Source organism: Bos indicus x Bos taurus, chromosome 7 (genome assembly GCF_003369695.1).
Source record: "Bos indicus x Bos taurus breed Angus x Brahman F1 hybrid chromosome 7, Bos_hybrid_MaternalHap_v2.0, whole genome shotgun sequence".
In the NCBI taxonomy this organism is placed as follows: domain Eukaryota; kingdom Metazoa; phylum Chordata; class Mammalia; order Artiodactyla; family Bovidae; genus Bos; species Bos indicus x Bos taurus.
In genome coordinates this window covers 60,710,261-60,732,947 of record NC_040082.1, presented here as the reverse complement: position 1 = coordinate 60,732,947, position 22,687 = coordinate 60,710,261, and the positions used below count along the sequence as shown (strand labels likewise).

Genomic DNA, 22,687 nt, shown 5'->3' with positions numbered 1-22,687 from the left:
AAGGGATTCTTGCCCACAGTAGTAGATATAATGGTCATCTGAATTAAATATGCCCATTCCAGTCCATTTTAGTTCACTGATTCCTAAAATGTGGATGTTCACTCTTGCCATCTTCTGTTGTGCCATCTTCTGTTTGACCACTTCCAATTTACCTTGATTTAAGGACCTAACATTCCAAGTTCTTATGCAATATTGTTCTTTACAGCATTGGACTTTACTTCCATCACCAGTCACATCCACAACTTGGCATTGTTTTCTCTTTGGCTATTTCTTCATTCTTTCTAGAATTATTTCTCCACTCTTCTACAGTAGCATATTGGGCACCTACCGACCTGGGGATTTCATCTTTCAGTGTCCTTTCTTTTTGCCTTTTCATACTGTTCATGGGGTTCTCAAGGCAAGAATACTGAAGTGGTTTACTATTCCTTTCTCCAGTGGACCACATTTTGCCAGAACTCTCCACCATGGCCCATCTGTCTTGGGTGGCCCAACAAGGCATGGCTCATAGTTTCATTGAGTTAGATAAGGCTGTGGTCCATTTGATCCATGTGGATCCACATGGATCCATACGTGATCCATTTGGTTCATGTGGTCCATGTGATCAGTTTGGTTAGTTTTGTGTGATTGTGGTTTTCATCTGTCTGCCCTCTGATGGATAAGGATAAGAGGCTTATGGAAGCTTCCTGACGGGATAGACTGGGGATGGGGGAAACTTATTCTGAGGGGTGGGGCCATGCTCAGTAAATCTTTAATCCAATTTTCTGTTGATGGGCAGGGCTGTGGTCCCTCTCTGTTGTTTGACCTGTAATGAAGAAAATGGTGACCTGCTTTAAAACGTCTGTGCACCCATAGGTGCACTCAGTGCCCCAGACCCTGCGGCAGGGCACTGCTGACCCACACCTCCGCTGGAGACTCCTGGACACTCACAGGCAAGTCTGGGTCCGTCTCTTGTGGGTTAACTGCTCCTTTCTCCTGGGTCCTGGTGTGCACAAGGTTTTGTTTGTGCCCTCCAAGATTCTGTTTCCGCAGTCCTGTGTAAATTCTGGTGGCTCTATGGTGGGGTTAATGGCGACCTCCTCCAAGAGGGCTTATGCCACACCCAGGTCTGTTGCATCCAAAGTCCCTGCCCCTGTGGCAGGGCACTGCAGACCCATACCTCCTCAGGAGACACTCAAACACTCAAAGGCAGGTCTGGCTCAGTCTCTGTGGGGTCTCCTGGTGTGCACAAGGTTTTGTTTCGCCCTCCGAGCATCTCTGGCGGGTATGGGTTTTGATTCTAAATGGGATTTCACTCCCCTTACAGTCTTGCTGGGGCTCCTCCTTTGCCCTTGGACGGGGGGTGTATTTTTTTGGTGGGACCCACCATTCTCCTGTTGATGGCTGTTCAGCAGCAAGTTGTAATTTTGGAGTTCTTGCAGAAGATGAGTGCATGTCCTTCTACTCTGCCATCTTGGACTCATTTCCAAGGGATGCAGGTTGGATTGAACCCATATCTCTTACATTTCTTGCATTGGCAGGCAGGTTCTTTACTGCTAGCACCAACTGGAAGCCCCAGATTAGGTTAATTTTCCCCTAAATCGACTTGTTGCTCTACCCTATTTTCACACTTGACCTTTTTTTTTTGTAGTTTACTTGTTTTAATACCTGTCTCTTCTATTACATTTCAAATTTGTGAGAACACGGATCTCAATTTTATCTCAGTTTTAAAGTCAGTTTTATTCATTGTTGCTGCTCCATCACATAGCAGGTACCTTGGACTTAATGAATGCTCAAGTTACCCCTAGTAAGCTTGTCATGGTTTCTCAGGGGTCAGGAGGTGACTCACCATAGCTTACAGGGAACACTGCAAGTCTCTTATCATATTCTTTTTCTGTCACCTGATCCAACAAAGGTCCGTCTAGTCAAGGCTATGGTTTTTCCAGTGGATGTGAGAGTTGGACTGTGAAGAAAGCTGAGCGCCAAAGAATTGATGCTTTTGAACTGTGGTGTTGAAGAAGACTCTTGAGAGTCCCTTGGACTGCAAGGAGATCCAACCAGTCCATTCTGAAGGAGATCAGCCCTGGGATTTCTTTGGAAGGAATGATGCTAAAGCTGAAACTCCAGTACTTTGGCCACCTCATGTGAAGAGTTGACTCATTGGAAAAGACTCTGATGCTCGGAGGGATTGGGGGCAAGAGGAGAAGGGGATGCCAGAGGATGAGATGGCTGGATGGCATCACTGACTTAATGGACATGAGTCTGGGTGAACTCCGGGAGTTGGTGATGGACAGGGAGGCCTGGCATGCTGCGATTCATGGGGTCGAAGATTCGGACACGACTGAGCGACTGAACTGAACTGAACTGAACTGATCCTTCTTTTCCTCAAACAAATCCACACTTTCATCTTTAGAGCCTGTCTTAGTCTTTTGGGGCTGCTATAACAAAATGCCACAGAATGAGTAGCTTATAAATAACAGAAATTTATTTCTCAGTTCCAGAGACTGGAAAGTCCAAGATCAAGACATTTGCATCATCATGTAGGGAGAGCTCTCTTCCTGATTCATAGTCAAAGCTCTGTTCTCTCATGGCAGAAGGGGCAAGGGAGATCTCTGGGGCCTCTTTTATAAGGGTACAAATCCCTCATGACCTAATCATGTACTAGAGGCCCCATCTCCTAATACCATCACCAAGGGCATTAGGTTTTCAACATAAATTTGGGGGAGAGGAGAAACAAACATTCAGTCTGTACCAGGGCCCTATGCTTAGGAAGGCTTCTTGTATGTGTGTGTGTTTGTGTGTATGCGCGTGCGCTCAGTTGTGTCCAATTCTTTTTGACCCCATGGACTGTAACCCACCAGGCTCCTCTGTCCATGGAATTTTCCAGGCAAGAATCCTGGAGTGGGTTGCCATTTCCTGATCCAGTAGATCTTCCCAACTCAGGGATCAAACCCACATTTCTGTGTCTCCTGAATTGGCAGGCAAATTCTTTACCACTGTGCCACCTGGGAAGCCCCATGCTTGGTTTAATGCTCCAATGTTGGGATCTTGTAATTGTTAGCAATTTTTGAACATGGGACCTTGCAAACTAAGTAACTGGTACTTCAGTGAAGTGATGAATATACAAAGTTATGGAACATACTCCTTTATCTCTTGTTGGTTCAAATATTTATTGATTGAATACTATGTTCTAAGGTAGCTAAGTACAGTGGGGGAGGGGGAGGGAAGCCATAGCCACTCCAGGCAGAGGAGGCCATAGGAGCAAAGGTTCTGAAGCTAGACATAGAATGAGATGTGGGTGGACAAAAGTTGCCTTGTTAAGGTCTTTCTCTTTAAGGTTGTTCTCTCCCTTCATGGTCCTACTGCCTTTTGTCAGCAACTCCCAACTAGCACAGATCCACAGTGCTTTGAATTACAGCGGGCACATTCACCCACAGACATTAATTGCCTAGGGGATGAGCATTGTGCTGGGTGCTGTAGGGAACACAGCTGCTGTCTTCTAGGAGTTTGCATTTCCTGGGAAAGGGAGATATAAGTAGTAAAGGGTAAACATGTTGACGGCAGGTCTCCCTAGCACCTTGTTCAGTGCTCTGTGGGTATTGTTGTCTTGCATTATTTTGGATTTATAGACCAATACTGAAGTGAAAGAGGAGACTGAAAAAGTTGGCTTAAAGCTCAACATTCAGAAAACGAAGATCATGGCATCCGGTCCCATCACTTCATGGGAAATAGATGGGGAAACAGTGGAAACAGTGTCAGACTTTATTTTTCTGGGCTCCAAAATCACTGCAGATGGTGATTGCAGCCATGAAATTAAAAGATGCTTGCTCCTTGGAAGGAAAGTTATGACCATCCTAGACAGCATATTAAAAAGCAGAGAGATTACTTTGCCAGCAAAGGTCCGTCTAGTCAAGGCTACGGTTTTTCCAGTGGTCATGTATGGATGTGAGAGTTGGACTATAAAGAAAGTTGAGCGCTGAAGAATTGATGGTTTTGAACTGTGGTGTTGGAGAAGACTCTTGAGAGTCCCTTGGACTGCAAGAAGATCCAACCAGTCCATCCTAAAGGAGATCAGTCCTGGGTGTTCATTGGAAGGACTGACGTTGAAGCTGAAACTCCAATACTTTGGCCACCTGATGTGAAGAGCTGACTCATTTGAAAAGACCCTGATGCTGGGAAAGATTGAGGGCAGGAGGAGAAGGGGACAACAGAGGATGAGATGGTTGGATGGCGTCACCGACTCGATGGACATGGGTTTGGGTGGACTCCGGGAGTTGGTGATGGATAGGGAGGCCTGGCGTGGTGCGGTTCATGGGGTCGCAAAGAGTTGGACACGACTGAGCGACTGAACTGACTGAAATCAACCGTGTTCATCATCCCATGATGGAGAAAAATGTCATTAGTGTTTTCTGTACCAGGCTGATAGTGAATATGTATTTTGTTTATCTTGTAGTTTTTTTGGGGGAACATTTACCAGGAAGTTAAGAAAGGAAGACAGGGAATAAAATTCCCTAAATGGCCAGGGGGATAGGGACAGATGCCAGGTCCTTCAAATTTGTGTGTGTGTGTGTGTGTGTGTGTGTGCGCGCGCGCGCGCGCACGCGATTGGGGGCAATCTCTGGAGGGGACACCTCTGTGACAAGATTCTTGTCCTCGATCAGGATAGCTCTCGGTTACCCCATCTGTCAAGTGACAGATGGATTAGCTTATTTCTCGGAGGGCTTCCATTGCACCTTATGAGGTCCCTAGAGTCGGATTCTAGCTCCACTTCGCCTCAAGCTACGGGGCCTCAGTTTCTCTTGCTGTGAAACTAGGAGCGGGGGCTAGAGCACTTTTTTTCAGAAGCCGGTCATTGAGGAACACCTGTGGCACTCCTCAGAGGAGCGTGCCCGGGACTCTGCGTTTCCTCGCCCGGTCCCTGGGGCACCAGCGAAGGGGTGGGGCCTGAGCCGGCCGCGCCCGGGTACTCACCTGTGCGCAGAGCGGTGACTCACCTGCTCTCCCCAGCTCGCGGGCTGTTCCAGGAGTGAGCGTTCCTCCTTCCTCTCGGGGGTGGGAGGGGTGTCACTCCCATCTTTGGTTTCTAGTAGCCTGGGATGAAGTAACTCAGAGGTGAAGGGCGGAGAGCAAGAGGTCCTTTTAGGGGTCCGGGTCTGCCATTGCCAGCCTCTTTGGTCGAGGACTCGCCCCCTAAGGGAGAACTGGGAAAGCTGGGCGGCAGCGGGAGGCGCTGGGAAGAGCGCGCCGGAGGGAGGTGCTGAGAAGGGCGGGCGGGGCTCGGGCCGCGGGGCGGGGGCCGCGGGCGGGGGGCGGGCCGGGGGCGGGGGCGCCGGGCGGCCCATTTCCTCCTCCGAGCAGGACTGGGGGAGACAAAGCGACGGCCCGTCGGCTTCTGGCCTCTGGAATCTTCCAGCGCTCGCCCAGCTCGCCGCAGGTAATCGTCTTCGTGCGGGTGCGGGCTCCCCAGCCGTCCGAGGGGCTCCTCGAGTGGGCGGGCCGGGCGCGGTCACCTCAGCGACCTTCCCCTGAATCGGGCTTGAGGCCGGCGCCTGTGCGGCCTTCGGCCCGCTTCCCTGGCGGGGCCCCCGGCCTGGGCCCTGGCCCGGCGGGCGGGGCCGGCGCTTCCTGGCCTTCGGGAAGTTGAGGGGCCGCGGCGGCTGGAGCGGAGCGACTGGCGGACCCCGCGCTACCGCGGCGCTTCCTTTCTGGAAAGTTTCTCCGGGTGTCTAAACTTTGTTCAAGTGGGCTCGGTGCGCGCGCCAGACCCGCGCTGGGCCCCCGCGGCCGCCTTGCTTGCGGGGAAGAGTGCGCGTTGCTCGAGGTGCGGGTGGTTCCGGGAGTTGAGTTTTCCTCTGAAGTAAGTGTGGTTTGTGGTATCTGTGGTCGCACCCCTCCCCCACCACCGAAACTTCCAGGTCAGGTGGACGCGACATGGGCTGAGCCCGCAGCCCCGCATTGCCGGCCGGAGCAAATGGAAAGTTTGTGGCCCTTTCCCTGACACAGCCTGGCTGGGAATGGGCGCCACACCCGTGTGTGGACTTTTGGCGTGCACCGAATTAACCTTTGTTTTTGAAATTACTCTGACTTATTGTGCTGGTTAATTGAATACTTAATTCTGATTAGTCCTAGTTTTCACGAGTGGCGTTGGAATCTCTTTTTGTTAACTTTTAAAGGAGTGTGCTTGTGTGAAACACTTGTTGGAAAAAATATTGACTGAATGCCTAACCTTGGCTTGGCAGGAATGGCTTCCTAATAATGCGGGCGGCAGTTGGCTCAGATCCAGGACTCACACCCTCTTAATGTACCCCTGCGTCTTCGTAATACTTTGTGTGTGTGTGTGTTGGACAAAACTTACAGTAATTTAGAATAGAGTAAGTTGTGTTAAGTCTCCAACCAAGTTAAGGACTTTTCTTGTTTATGGTGAAGGAAATGATTACATCATTGTATTGTTGCAACAGGATAGGCATTTCGATAAGAGGGTATTTTCTTTAGCAGTGATTTTTAAAGACGCTACAGGTGTTATGTTCCTTTAGGAAAGTATGAATTTAGAAATCATGTTAATTAGGATGTTATTTTGTTTTACAAGAGGAACGGGTTGAGAAGTTATCCAGAACCTCTGCCCAGTTATTTACTGTTTTTGAGTTTTACTAAGTGAAATATTTTTTTATCCATTAATTTTAAGAAATGATATCTAACCCCAAGACCTCACACTGTAATAAGAAAGAGACACATACACCCCAGGTGTAGTACAAGAATGATGGCGTTTACTACCATAATAGTATTGATAAGAAGCTTGTGAATGGTCAGTCTTACATAATAATAATGATAAAAACTGGTGGAGACATGGAAAGGGGGCTAATGAGTTTTGTTTGGATAAGACCAGAATGCTTCCAGGGGAGGACAGGTTTTGAACTGGATGAAACAGGAGTAGGGTTTGGTTAGGAGGAAGCATAAAAGGGCAACGGAGTTTATGGAATTGTGATCTAAGTCTCTCCTGGTTTTCCTTTTACTCTTGGTTCTTGTTTCTCAGTCTGGGTTTTTGTTTTTGTATTTGTTTTGGTTTTACTTGTTCTTTTTTTTTTTTTTTTACTTGTTGTTCTATGCACTCTTATCAAGGATTCTATCCAACGTATCTCGAAAGCCTTACATCATTGATGGGGTGTCACCCTCCTTTCATTAGTAACATCTCATTCCATACAGTGACTTAGAGATCAGGGGTGCCCTCTTCCTCTAAGTTGAGAATCACTTTTCTACATAGTCTTCCTGTCATCAAACTTAGGTTAAAAATCCAACACTGATGCTAAAGTGGAAGCTTCTTTTTTGAATTAGAAAGTCTCACTTGATCCATAGGGTCACTTGTGCACCAGAGAACTGCTTGGGTGTCCCAAGAGGCTTCTCAAACTCGAGGACCAAAATGAGATACCTTTTTCTTTTTTATACCTAAACCAGATGTGGAGATGGGCAGTAACTGGCAGAGTCCTGAGATTTCTTTGAAAAAGGGACAGTGTGAGACAGGATAGAGCTGGTTGTTGTGGTTTGTTTGCTGATGAAGATCTGCACAGAGGGAAGAGGGATCTCTGCTTGCCTGAAGGTCCTGAGACAGGAAAGAACTCCATGTGTTTAGAGACCTAAGAGAAGACTTATGTAGCTTTAAGTTCTTTTAGAGTAGGGGGAAGGCCTCACATGAAATTGCCAGGAAACTCCAGATCACATGTTTGGATTTTCTTCTAAGAGTTGTAAGAAACCGTTGTAGTGAGTTTCATGGTCTGATTTCCTTTGTAAGATCACTTCTGCTAGTGCTTACAGGGCTTGTATTGTGTACAAATGGAAGTAGGGAGTTGAGCTAGGAAGATGGTGGGACTGAGAGTGGTGAGATAAAGGGAGCTGTATTTTGGAGAAATGAGATAAGTTTAACATATGAAATATGAATTGGACATGTTGTTTGCTCAGTGATGAACCCCCTCCCCCTTTGTATTCCATCATTTTTATCCTATTACAAGACTTTAAGCTAGCACTTTCCTTTTTGGTAGCAGATCTCTTCCACCAGGTGGTGTACTCCATTACACTATACCTTGTTATTGATATCGTTGTTTGTCTTTTCTGTTAGAAAGTGAGCCTTGATCTTTGGCATGGTATCTGGCCTGGAGAATAAAGAAAACATTAGATGCCCATTGAATGAAGGAGGAAGGAGTCTTTTCTTTATGGAGTCTGGCTTGTGGGTGGAACTATGACAGATGAGCAACAGTCAGATAATGGAGGGCCTTGACTACCAAGTTGATACTTTGAGTGAATGATAACTATGTTCATTTCATTCTTACTCCTTTCCATCCAGCTGTAATCAGATGAAATCCTTTCCATTTTGTCTTCCTCTTATAAGTTCTTGTTTTCCCTTCTCTCTGCTTCCACTCTAGTTTAGATTAATTTTTGAACTATCAAAACTGCTTGTAGTTCTCTGGATAAATTGTTTTATACTTTATGTATATTTTAATATATTTATAGAAACCAAAATTACATTTTATATAATTTATATTTAGAAATTTCTATAATGTCTATTGGAGAAGGCAATGGCACCCCACTCGAGTACTCTTGCCTGGAAAATCCCATGGATGGAGGAGCCTGGTAGGCTGCAGTCCATGGGGTCGCTAAAAGGCAGACACGACTGAGCGACTTCACTTTGACTTTTTTCTTTCATGCATTGGAGAAGGAAATGGCAACCCACTCCAGTATTCTTGCCTGGAGAATCCCAGGGATGGCGGAGCCTTGGTGGGCTGCCGTCTATGGGGTCGCACAGAGTCGGACACGACTGAAGCGACTTAGCATAGCATAGCATAATTTCTATATATACATTTTTCTAAAGGACCTCTTGATGAAAGTGAAAGAGGAGAGTGAAAAAGTTGGCTTAAAGCCCAACATTCAGAAGACCAAGATCATGGCATTCGGTCCCATCACTTCATGGCAAATAGATGGGGAAACAATGGAAACAGTGAGGGACTTTTTTTGGGGAGTCTGGTATGCCGCAGTCCATGGGGTCGCTAAGAGTTGGACAGGACTGAGCGGCTTCACTTTCACGCATTGGAGAAGGAAATGGCAACCCACTCCAGTGTTCTTGCCTGGAGAATCCCAGGGACGGGGGAGCCTGGCGGGCTGCTGTCTGTGGGGTCGGACAGAGTTGAACACGACTGACGCGACTTAGCAGCAGCTTAATGAATTGAGTGAACACCACCATGTCCACCACCCAGATCAAGAAACAGAAAATTACTAGTACTCTAGAAATCCCTTTGCAGTCGCTACCCATTCCTCCTCTCCCTTCAGTTTTTATGATCTGAGAATTTGGAACATTATTGTTGCTCTATAAACATCTGCTAAAGTTAACTGAATTTCTTACTGTTTTCCCCTCCACCATTCAGTCTTTTACATACAAGCGATACTTATTCTTTTGGGGAGATACACTGCTGTCTTGTTGCTGCACTAGTCAGAATTTTAGATTGGCATTTAACACCTTCTGAGTCCTTACTTTTTCAGCCTTATCTTCTATTGTGAATTGTTGCTATATGTCTCTGCATCTGCCAGGCATTTGTTCTGGAATGCTCAGTCCTTCTCTTGACACAAATGCTATCTATCTGATCGATATGCCTCTTCTGTTGAGACATTGATCATTGTTGTTGAAAGTGATCTTTAACTTACTGGAAATTCTGAAATTTGCACCTGATTATGACATTCTCATTATCTTTTAAAAATATACATAACAAGATGTACAATTTAAATTATCTTTATGTGTACACTTCAGTGGCATTAAGTACATTCACTTTGTTGTGTAACCACTGTCACTGTCCCTATCCAGAAAAAATTTTCATTGTCCTAAACTGAAGCTCCATAACCGTGAAACAATAACTTTCCATTTCCTCTCCCCCTCTGGCCCACTGGCAACCTCCATTGTACTTTCTGTCTCTGAATTTGACTGTATTAATACCTGGCTTGTTTAACTTAGCATAATGCTTTCAAGTTTTACCCATGTTGTCAGTATATCCTTCTTTTTAAGGGTTGAGTACTCCATTATCCATTCATCTGTTGATGAACACTTGGGTTGCCTCCACATTTTGGCCACTGTGGATTATGCTCCTGTGAACACAGGTATGCAAATACGTGTTTGTGTTCCTGCTTTCATCTCTTTTGGATATATACCTAGAAATGGAATTTCTAGTTCATTTGGTATGGTAATTCTGTGCTTAAATTTTTGAGGATCTGCCATACCATTTTCTACAGTAGGTGTGTTATTTTATATTCATAACAGTAATGTGTAAGTGTTCCATGTTCTCCACATTTTCATCAACACTTGTTAATTTCTATTTTTAATTTTTACAAAGATTTGTTTACTTTTTAATAAGTTATCCTGATAGATGTGAGTTGATGTTTCATTGTGGTTTTGATTTGTATTTCTCTAATGTTTAGTGATGTTGACTGTTTTTCATGTGGTTATTGGCTATTTGTGTATTTTCTTGGAAGAAATCTCTGTTCAACTCCTTTGCCCATTTTAATTGTTTGGGTTTTTTGTTGTTAAGGTATAGGATTTCTTAGTATCTTCTGGCTGTTAATCCCTTATTAGATACAGGACTTGAAATATTTTCTCTCAGTTTTACCCTGTTGGTATGTCCTTTAGTGTTCAAAAGTTTTAAATTTTGATCAAGTCCAGTTTATCTATTTTGTTGTTGTTGTTGGTGTCTTCTAAGAAATCATTGCCAACTCCGTTGTCATAGAGCTTTTCTCTGTGTCTCCCCCTGCACCCCTTCCTCAGCTGAGCTGTGACTTCTTTGAGGACAGGAGATAAAGTTTTTTATTGTGACCTCTTTACAGTAAGCACATAGTGAGGAAGGAAAACTTATGAAGAGAATTTTTTTTTTAATGTAATTCTTAAAATATCATAACAAACAGTAATTGTATGACAGGGTATTTTCTGCTGTTGCTAATTTGTATTGATTATGTGTCTGTTACCTGATTTATGATGATAACCTGCTTGTAGTTAAAGTCACTCAGTCATGTCCGACTCTTTGCAACGCCATGGACTATAACCTACCGGGTTCCTCTGTCCACGGATTTTTCCAAGCAAGAATACTGGAGTGGGTTGCCATTTCCTTCTCCGGGGATCTTCCCAACCCAGGGATCGAACCCCAGTCTCCCACGTTGTAGGCAGACGCTTTACTGTCTGAGCTACCAGAGAAGTCAACTGCTTTTAGGGGTTTTTAATCTTAATGGATCTCAGCTGGAGAATCTGAACTTTGTCATCTGTGTAATAAGTGTGATGAACTTATGGGATAATTTGGGCTTCCTTATTGGGTTAGATGGTAAAGAATCTGTCTGCAATGCGAGAGACCTGGGTTTGATCCCTGGGTTGGAAGATCCTCTGGAGAAGGGAACGGCTACCCACTCCAGTATTCTAGCCTGGAGAATTCTGTGGACAAAGGAGCCTGGCAGGCTACAGTCTGTGGGTTCGCAAAGAGTTGGACAGAACTGAGCGACTTTCACTTTCATAAAGGATATTTATTTTTAATGTCTGATGTGATAAAATGCTAATTTATTATTTTACTTATGGAGTGCTGTTATTTACATAGCACTGAGTTGCTGATTTACCTTCCTAAAGGCTCTTGTGGACCATAAATTCTTTTGCTACATGATGAGTTCCTTCAAGGCCATTACATTCTTTCGCATTTTTCAGTCTTTTGTGATACCTGACTCATGTCTAATGTGAGTAGGTATGCTATATATAGGATTTGCCAGATTGATATGGGGGTGGAAGCAGCTTGGCTTTACATCCAGTTTTGTTTTTTTTTTAAACGTTTTATTTTTATTTATTTGACTGTTAGTTGCGGCACACGGGATCTTTAGTTGTGGCATATGGCACATTCCCTGACCAGGGATCAAACCCAGCTCCCTGCATTGGAAGAATAGGGTCTTAGCCACTGGACTGCCAAGGAAGTCCCTACATCCAGTTTTTTTTTTTTTTTTAATAAAACCACCACTCATTTTTATCACCTAGGGATAAACACTATTAACATTTTGGTGTACATCCTCTGATATTTTTTCTAAGAGTGTATTGATTATAACTTTTATAAAAACTAGATTTTTACTTTATTTGCTCTTGTCCATTTATCATACTTGAACATTTCCCCTGTTAATAGCATTAAGATTAACCTTTATTTTATGTACCACTGAGAAAAAATAAGGGCTTCCCAGGTGGCTCAGTGGTAAAGAATCCGCCTGCCAATGCAGGAGACATAGGAAATGTGGATTCTATCCCTGGGTTGGGAAGATTCCCCTGGAGTAGGAAATGGCAACCCACTCCAGTATTCTTGCCTGAAAAATCCTATGGACAGAGGAGCCTGACAGGCTTCAGCCCATAGGGTCGAAGGGACTTGGACATGACTGAGCCCACACACAAGAAGTAAACACTACTAAATACACTAGGAACTACCATCATTTTTAGAACACATCCAAAGTTTAGAGACTTAAAGATGTGAAATATGTATGCTTTAGAATTGATGAAATATGTTAATCTCACAGTGTTAACATAGCATGTTAATGATCCCCTACTGTTCCAACATAGCTTCTTTAATCAGTCCTCTGTTGGACATTTAGCTTGCTTCCAGAGTTGCTTTAATTTGCAGCTGAATCTTCTGCCTGTCCTGACATCTTAAGGGAAACTTCTTTTTTTGGGGCGGGTGTGGAGGCGGGGAACTTCTTAGGAGTGGAATTCCCCAGGGAAAGATTTGCTACTCTTAAAAGAATTTTTTTTTTTTAACTAAAGTTATTAAATATATATAACGTAAAGTTTACCATTTCACTATTTTTGAGCATTAAGTGCGTTTACATCATCCCCATCCGTTTTCAGAACTTTTCCATCATTCTGAACAGGATCTTTACTTATTTAGCAGCAACTCCCCATCCTGCTCTCTTCCCAGTTCCTGGTAACTTCTTTTCTATTTTATTTATCAGTTTGCCTATTCTAGGTACCTCATATAAATGGAATCATATATTTGCCTTATTGAGGACAACAGCAACATTATTTTATATATATTCCAGTTAGCTTATCTGTTCAATTGTTAATGAACATTTGGATAGTTCTACTGTGAATAGTATACTGCTGTGAACATGGTTCAAATATCTCTGAGACATTGCTTTCAGTTCTTTTGAGTATATACCCAGAAGTGGAATTGCTGGATTATATGGTAAGTTTATTTTTAACTCTTTGAAGTACTGCCATACTGTTTTCCACAGTGGCTGTACCATTTCGCATTCTAACCAGCCGGGCACAGAAGTTCTAATTTTTTTCCATATCTTTACCAACACTTTTTTTCCCCTGTTTTCTTTTGTTTTGATAGTAGCCATCCTAATGAATGTGAGATGGTTATCTCATAGTTTTGATGTGTATTCCCCAAATGATTAGTGATACTGAGTATATTTTCATGGGTTTATTGGCCATTTGTATATCATCTCTGGAGAAATGTCTAGTATTTTGCACATCATTGAAAGCATCACTACGAACAAAGCTAGTGGAGGTGATGGAATTCCACTTGAGCTATTTCAAATCCTGAAAGATGATGCTGTGAAAGTGCTGCACTCAATATGCCAGCAAATTTGGAAAACTCAGCAGTGGCCACAGGACTGGAAAAGGTCAGTTTTCATTCCAATCCCAAAGAAAGGCAATGCCAAAGAATGCTCAAACTACCGCACAGTTGCACTCATCTCACATGCTAGTAAAGTAATGCTCAAAATTCTCCGAGCCAGGCTTTAGCAATACGTGAACCGTGAACTTCCTGATGTTCAGGCTGGTTTTAGAAAAGGCAGAGGAACCAGAGATCAAATTGCCAACATCTGCTGGATCATGGAAAAAGCAAGAGAGTTCCAGAAAAACATCTATTTCTGCTTTATTGACTATGCCAAAGCCTTTGACTGTGTGGATCACAATAAACTGTGGAAAATTGTGAAAGAGGTGGGAATACCAGACCACCTGACCTGCCTCTTGAGAAATCTGTATGCAGGTCAGGAAGCAACAATTAGAACTGGACATGGAACAACAGACTGGTTCCAAATAGGAAAAGGAATACGTCAAGGATATATGCCAACACCACATCATTGTTTACTGTAATTTTGCAGTAAGTTGATGCCAAATTTGATCTTGAAGTAAATTTTTGTACATTTATCTTGTGTGGTTTAGTTCAATGTGTGTGCTGTTGTGAAAATAACATTCTTTTAACTGTTCTGTCTCTTGATTTTGGAGGTGATTACACAACTGTGAATTTTTCAAAAGCTGTAGAATAGGAAACTGAAGTGAATTTACTGCATATAAAAAAGAAAAACAGGTAAAAATAAACTCATTAAAAAAATCTGTATTTTGAAAGTTTGACCTTCCATATAAACACATAGTGAAAAACATGAAATCAATTATCCTTTATGCTTTCCCAGCCCAATTAAGTTTTTTTCTCTTGAGTGACTTTGAAGCCATACCCTTAGAAATCTTTAAGCAATTTTGGTTATACTTTATGTGTTGGAGGATTTAAGTCTTATTAGTACCTTCTGTTTTCTCTTAAGAAAAAAAGTTAAATACACCAGGCATTGTAGAGAGTCTTACAAAGCATCAGTTACTGAAATTTGTCCAGGTGCCAGTATACTTGCTTTGAGACGGTGACAATGTTGTTTGTTGCTTATGCACTGTGGTGATTGACTCAGCCCCCATGTTGTGGGCCTGGGCTGAATGGGCTGAACAGGGTGGTGAGGTGAACAATCTGGCCTGATTTACCCTGTTTCATGCTGTTTTTGCTCACTTGCAAGAGCACTGTACTAAATTTGTCCATTATTGAAAGTTCAGAGTGTGCAGAAATAACTGCTTCAAAATAAAACTTCAGCATTGCCCTTTCTCTGTTGGAGCTTCCAAATGTTCATTTTCCCCTTTAGTTTTTTTTTTTTTTTTTTTCTTTTCTTTCTAATAACAAACTTTCTCCATGTGTAAGCATACCCCCTACCCCATTTCTAATGGAGCTTGAAATGAGCATGCATTTCTGTTTACTTGTTGATGGACTGTCATCTATCAAGCCCCCTTTTGATTGGGATTTAATTTGTGCTTTTTCACTGGCTACAAGTTTGGAGCAGTGCATTTAAGGCAAATACAGTTAGAAAGGCAACTTTGAGTGTTTTTCTGAATATTTGTAGCAAAGATTTGATCGTTTGGAACAAGTATTGTATGAGTAGTGTGATTAGATTTTAAAATTTCTTGTCTATTCAGTGTTCCCATTGTAGTAAAAGAAGAGGGGGAATTATATTGTGGAAGTTATTTTCATCTGTAAGAGTTTTTGAAAAAAGACTTCAAGAGCTTTACTGAAGAAAAAAATGTAACATTTCTGTTATATTTTTTTCTCTTTTGGTTCTCTTTTGTGTTAAATTTTTGTGATGAAATAATTTAATCCAATTTAATCTTAGTGTTAAATAACTGATGTTATTCCTTAATTGCTAATTTAAAGAGTAGTTCTTTTCTGGATTACTTCATTTTGGCTCTTCTACTTCATTATATTGAGCTGTGGATTACTTTCTTTCTCTTGCTCTGAGATTTCATTGTTAAATACTGTCATAAACAAGTGGAACATCAATTATATTTTGAAAATGTTCTGTTGCTATGGTTTATTTTGTTAGTATTAGACATTATAAATTGAGGAGTAAGTTGGAAGCCTGGTTAATTACCAGATTACATAATCTTGTACTGGTTTTTTAGCCAGGATAAAGTGCAGGCTGTTCTTGAAACTGAAAGTGTGGTCCTAACTCAGAAAACGCATTCACAGTGGCCCATTTCAAGTTACATGAAGGATAGGAGCCTTTGCTAATGGTCCATTTGCCCTGTGCAGCACCGATACATACTTTGTTTCCCAGCAAAGATGCATTGTTAACTAGTCCCTCATGATATGTTGAATATTTCATTATGTTAAATATTTCAATATTAATCTAGACTGTTAATCATGGTTTATGAAAAATGATAGTGCACTGAGTAAGGCAGAGCTGTGAGGGTAAGTTACTATTATTGATGAGTCAGTGTTCATGGGGATTTTCTGTTCCTGGGGATCTCTAAATTGGCAAAGTTTTCTTAAAATCATCTGTTACCATTTTCTTGCTTCCTTGGACCTGGGGTCATCATGTTCTCAGAAAAGCTCTGGACTGACTTTGAAGTGTATCTTTAGAAACCTGTCATTTTGCACAGAAGTGGGAAAGTGAAATGTGAGCTTGATCCCTTGGGAGGAAAGGAAAAAATTCAAGGAAATGGAGTATGGCAACCCTTGAGAGAAATTTAAACTTATTTGGAGTCACTAAGACCAGTGGAAAAGGTGGTATTTTTGAGGTATCTTTATTGAGTTAAAGTCTAAGGCTATATTTGCTGTATCTCAGCTTCAAGGAAGGGTTCAGTTAAATACAGTGGATTTATTAAGCCTGACTTTAAAAGCAGGTGCTAGGGAAGATGTTAAGAATGTGCAAGTGGTACTTCCTTGCAGGGGACACAGGTTTCATCCTTCTTAGGGGAAATGATCCTACAGGCTGTGTGGTGTGCCCAAAAGAAAAAAAAAGTGTGTAAGTCACCATTGCTAAACTCAAGAAGTTTACAAACTAATGACATTTACTTTGGTAATATCTGTACCTGTTTTGCTAAAGTATTACAGGAGAGAGAGAGTTCTTAATTCTTTCTACATGTGTCAGTGTTACTAGGTGAAATCTTAAAACAGTTAAGCCAATTCAGTTAATCATTTATAGAATTGTTAGATGAAAGTTACCGTGCTCACAAAAGGCATGGTCCCTGTGCTCAAAGGAGCTGTCAGCTTTATGGGAGACGGACACACTGCTATCATGCTATGCAGCAAGTGCTGTAATAGAGATGCTTGTAAAATGATAGGGGAACCAGAAAAGAGGGAACAGCTCTTAGAAGCGGAGGACATCTGTGTGAGCCTTGAAGGAAGATGGAAGAATTTGAAGGTCTGCCCTGAGCAGAGGATCTGGGTTACACAAAGATCTGGAGACATGCACTCCCTGGAGAAGAGTTTGGAGTGCAGGCAGGTGATGAGGTTGACAGACCAATGTGAGTAAGGTTGGTTTGTTGGAGTTTCAGCTTTATACTGTCTTTGGCTGGGGAAGCAATCTTGTGTTTTTTTCAGAGGAAGTTGATTCCATGGTGATGATAACTGTCTGGGGCTATCTGGAGAATGATTGGAAATGAGAACATTCCTGAAAACAGGGAGGGTAAGTAAAGTAAGGTGCAAGGAGGGGAAGGAAGAGGAAGAAACGGGCCTAGTTAGGTAGAGCTTTGGTCAGTGGAGATGAGGAGAACCAGAGGGAGAGTAGATGAGGAGGAAAATGCTTGGCTCTGGCCTTGTGGGTTTTGAGGAATTGAACTCTCCAGTGTGGGTGTGAAGGCCTTTAGACTGGGGAAGTGCTGCTGGCCAGGATGGTACTGGCTTTTGGTTTTTAATATGGTTATTGTAGCGGGGGGTGGTTTGCCTTTTATCTTTGTGTTTCTTTGGTGGGGGGTGCTTTTCAGGATTTCTCAAGTAATATAAATAGTAAGAATAAAATTGTATTTTTAAGTTAAGATAATCTCTGATGCCTTCTTAATTGCTTTGCTTATCTTTCAGCCTTATCTTCTGACATTTCACTAATATTTTTCCTTCACACCTGTGGTTCTTGGAAGATGCCAAAGGCCTTTGGTCCCTTTGCACAACCTGAAACAACTGCCCTCCCTCCTAGGACAGCGGATCCTCAGTGATGATTCTCCCCATTGGGGATTCCCTCCCGGGTGCTCCTCTTGCACCAGTGGATTGCTTTATGACTTTATACTTTCTGTTGTATTATAAACTGTTTTTCTTTCTAGACTGTGAGCATTTCCCTCAACTTTCTTTTTTTGAAATTCTTCAAATGTACAGAAAAGTCAAAAGTAATACAATGAGTACTTGATTCTTCAGTTCATCTAGTTTCATCAATTGCTAACATTTTTCAGATTTCCTCCATTACTGTATATAAGTTTTTTATCTGAGGCATTTGAAAATAAACTGCAGATACCAAGTATTTCACCCTTATGTTTTTTAGCATGTAACTCCTCTAAGAGTAAGGACATTGCCTTACTTAACTAGCTATAATATATAAGAAATTTTACTTTGATATAGTAACATGATCACTTTTAAAGAGTAGTCCAGAGCCAATGTCTGCCGGCCCTGGGAACTTGTGAGAAATGCGGACTCTTAAATATCACCCTAGACCTACGGATGCAGAATTTGCCTTTAACAAGATTCCTAGAAGTCCTGATCTCCTGTACAATCCATATTCATGTTAAATCCCACCAGTTGTCCCAGTGATGTCCTTCATAGTGTGTTTTTTTTAATGCAAGAATCAATAAAAGATCCTGTACTGAATTTAGTTGTTGTATTCCTTTGGTTTTGTCAGTCTTTTTATTTTTTCTATGACTGACACTTTTGGAGAGTTTAGGCCAATTGTAGAGAATGTCTGCAGTTTGGATTTGTCTCATTGTTTCCACTTGTGGCAAGAACAGTACATATGTGATGATGTACCTTTCTCAGCATTGAAATGATTGTCAGGTTGTTCCACCTGTGGTGAGGCTAATAAGTTTAAACACTTGTGATTAAGTGGCATCTGCCAGATAGCTCCATTGTAAAGGCACATTTTTCCTTTTATACTTACTAATTGATTGCTGTGATTGCTATGATGATCTGGTAGTGGTTTCTGATTAGTCTTTGTGTCCCTGACACCTAGCAGGATCCTCAGAATGTATAATTGGTCAGTCATTGACAAATGAATGGTAACCAAATCATCAAAGGTATATGCTACAAGTTTTAGAGACATTTCTTTTTTTTTCCTCAGTTCTTTCTCAGTACTTCCTCTAGTCAAGTTTGGGCATCTTGTCTCCTGGCTCTCTAAGAAAAGTACAGTCTTCTTATTCCTGTGTAGCTTCTCAGCTGGGTGAGAAGTTTCTCTGCCTTTTAGTCCCATTGTTGTGAAACAAAACCCTCTTTTCCCTTTTGTCTCTGTTTTCTTGAGCTTCCAGTCCAGATGCTGGCTTCATCTTTGTTTTTCAGACCATCCAGTCTCTTATGGAAAAAGGGACTTCCTGTGCATCCATAATCAGTTATCTGTTGTGAGGGCTTGGTGCAGTTTTCTCTTAAACACTTGCATTGTTAATGGTCTCAACCATGTGGAATGGAAGCTGAGTAAATGGACATAGCTATCCGGCCCACAGTGCAGTTATTCCAGCAGCTCTGGAGCTTGTTTCTGTTGTTCTCTTCATTTGATCTCTTACTTCTTCTCTATGCTCCAGGCACACTGATCACTTCTTTCTCTAAGTCCTGGGAGATTCTGTCTTATCTCTGTTACCTCTGTGTTCAATGCTCCTCCCCCAAATAATTCACTTGATTGGCTCTTTATTGACTTTCAGCTCAAGTGTTATCCAGATAGAAAGGTCCTGGAAGGATCCTACCTCATTTCATTACCATTACCCTGCTTAATTTTCTTTCTAGCACAGATATTGTTTTGTTTACTTACTTATGCTGTTACTACAGTGTAGTTTCATGAAGACTTTTTTTTTTTTTTGTCTTGAATAGTGTCTGTGCAGAGAAGGCAGTAAAATATTTGATTAAGTGACTAGTGGACCAACCATTGTTTTTTTAGGTTTACCTTTTGTCCTTTGCTTAGTGCTTTTGGTAATCATTGTGTTTCCTGTGTTACCCTATTACCTTCAATACTCTAGAGAAGATAAGAAAATGAGAGTGATGGTATGTTTTATTATGATTAAAAATAATTATAACCTTTAGCAGTAATAAAATCATCATAATATTACAACATTGAAATAAAACAAAGACCTAGCCATGTCCTTTTTCTTCTAGGTCTGTATATCTGAGTGACAATTTGTATTGTGTGCCATATAAATGGTATAAAATGTATTTGTATGTGAGTGGATCACATAAGATGATGGTTTATGTAATCCAGTACTCTGCTGTAGATGCAAACTTTTTACTCATTATGTTTTGGCTCCCAGGTTTGACCAAGGCTAAGTATTTTTTTTGGAATGGGCGGGTGATGATCCTGTACTTGTAATTAGAAAGAGACTGCATTTTTTTTGGAGTGGGGAGAAGGGAACAAGTTTTCTTTTTGTTTACATGAACCTGTGGTTTTATACATCTTATTTTCTTACCCTCCTTGTCCCTCTTCCCCCTATTCCCAACTAGTTTACATTTTAGGAGAAAGTGATGGGCTTGGGGACCTGTGGGTGCACCCATGTTTGCTCAGTCATGTCCAACTCTTTGCGACTCCATGGGCTGTAGCCTGCCAGGCTCCTCAGTCCATGGGATTCTCCAGGCGAGAATACTGGAGTGGGTTACCATTTCCTACTCCAGGGGATCTTTCTGATCCAAGATCATCATAGGACCACTGGGGAAGAAACCCAGGCTTGGGGATGGATTTAGTCAAATAAACAGGTGTCAGTCAGTCTTAATCATAAGGTTTTGTTTTGTTTTTTTCTTCTCCTTTTTTTTTGTTTTTACAGTACTCTGGAGATTTGAAGGTTAAGATCCCAACAGCTTTGTTAATTCTGTTTAATACAGATGTAGCCTAGCATCCCTAGGACTGCACTGATTAATCCACGATCCTGTATCTTGTGCACTGTGACAGTTAGCATTGCTGTGGGTACTTTTAATTTCTAAATTTCTTGATTTGCATTTAAATGAACCATCCAACCATTGCATTAACTTAACCTTGCTGTTTATATGAAAAAAAAAAGTTGGCATTGAGTAGCTAAGTAGGGATAGCCTAAAGCTTTGGAGCAGACACATTTTAAGAATGATGTGGCCATTCCATTGTAAATGAACATTTAATGTCTTTGGAGAAGGTATGTAGCTCTTTGCATGAATGAGGCCATTTGCCAACAATCAGCCTCCTTGGTTCTGGAGGAGCTGTGCTTTTACTTTCTGCTTCTCCATCTCTCTTTGTCTCATGAAGATTGCTAGTCAACTGCCCACTGTCTCTTCCCCTTTCTGAATTTATAGTGAACTTTTGCTTTATAGCTAGGATTGCTATTTATAAGATATTGAAGACTGAATAACTACAGTTTAACGTTTTATTTAGTTTCACCAAGCATGATCCCCTCCTGGAAAAACCTCAGGTTGCTGTAATTCATTAAGGTTGGCTAGCTCTAGTAGGTTTTGTAATAGATGTTGTGAAGGAGTACTCTGTAAGTTAATTGGAAAACTAGAAATTGCCTAGAGTTTAAAAGTTATTTGTTTAGCTACTTTAAATGATGTCATTAATTGTAGAGAAGCAGAAGATATAACTAGGATTGAGGTAGGAGCTTTGTCGTGATAGGCTTGTAAATATTTTAAAATCATATTGCATAAATATAATTCAGCTAATCCTGTGTCTGCTCTGCATAAAGCATCTTTGCTTAAAGCACCTTGCCAGCAACTTAAGGCTTGTAAAGAAGCATAAGCATAGTTGTCATCTTTAAACTTACAGTACAGCTAGGATTACCACAGTCTAAACCTGGGAAAATTAAATTATATTTAATGAAACAATTCAGAGGCTATTGAGAGATCATTTCAGTGAAGGGAATACTAGAATTTCAGAACTGAAAAGACTTGGAGCTTAGAATTCAACCCCTTCCATTTTGTAGATGAGAAAACTGAGGATTCAGAAAGCTGAGGTAACTTGCCTGATGTCAGAGAAAAAATAAATGATGAAGCTGGTTCCAGGAGCCATGTTCTTTCCAGAGAATGTGTTTTCATTAGATTTTAAATGTTCTACCTCTACTTTTTGAAATCCTTTTAGGGTTGTAGTCACAAAAGCATAACTTGATTTTGTAATATGGTTTAATAACCTTTGGTGTCACTCATGGCAGGACCTTTGATTAAAGATGCGTCACAAAGCAGTCTGCTTCCTTCATGGTTGTTAAGACTTGAAAACACACTGAATGGGTTCTCAGTTTTCAAGTGTCAGTATATTTCAAGTTTCTCAATGGAAGTGAGTGAGTGAGTGAGTCCTTTGCCTTAACATCTTTAGTGGGAGCCTGAATCTAGTGTATCTTATGGGGGAGGCTGAAGACCTCCTCAGAGACATTACTTAAGAGGATGTGGAGTTCTGGAATGTATAATCAGAAAGGACTTCATGGGGAAATCTTTAGTGACTGCAAAGTGGTGACCGAAAGGGCAAACATAGTACTCAGACATGATTATCCCATATGGTGGTAACATTTTTTGGAACAAGTTTCTAACATTAAATTTGGAAGATTTAACATAAAAATCTGCATGTTCGGATCTCTTAAAAATTGAATGATCTGCCAACCTTAGATGTGTGTAATAAAGACTGCTGCGGCTCATGGGAAGCTGGGCACAGGCTTTTCCCATTTACCAGTTCCCAGACCCAGAGAGATCAGGGTTGTTTGAATTTTGTTATTGTGTTTACACTCTGCCTTTTTTTCCAGTTAACAGGAAAGTGAAATTATTTTATACCCCAGAGTATCAAAATTAGGGAAACAAAAGACGAAAAGACATTTTTTGAGAATGTTTTGATCCTTTTTTCCAACATGTGTACAATAATCAGGGGACTCTTGTTCTTTCTCTAAGGCAATTCTAGTTTTTCTCCAAGTGTCTGAAGCCTTTTTTACCCCATGACTGGACTGGTCCAGTTT

The 22,687-nt window shown here is 41.5% G+C and overlaps 1 protein-coding gene across 4 annotated transcripts in view; it reads left to right on the top strand.

The window, feature by feature from the left end:
• Positions 1-22,687, top strand: part of CTNNA1 (catenin alpha 1) — a 342,350-nt gene that overhangs the window by 159,114 nt on the left and 160,549 nt on the right. The window contains exon 1 of one of the 4 annotated variants that reach the window (XM_027546354.1): positions 5,287-5,410. The exons of 1 other annotated variant lie outside the window; for it this stretch is intronic. The gene's annotated coding sequence lies outside the window, so the exon portion shown is untranslated. Of the gene's footprint in view, positions 1-5,286; positions 5,411-5,519; positions 5,834-10,020; positions 10,108-22,687 lie in introns of those variants that run through there. 2 more of the 4 variants (XM_027546355.1, XM_027546353.1) reach the window with 2 other exon arrangements.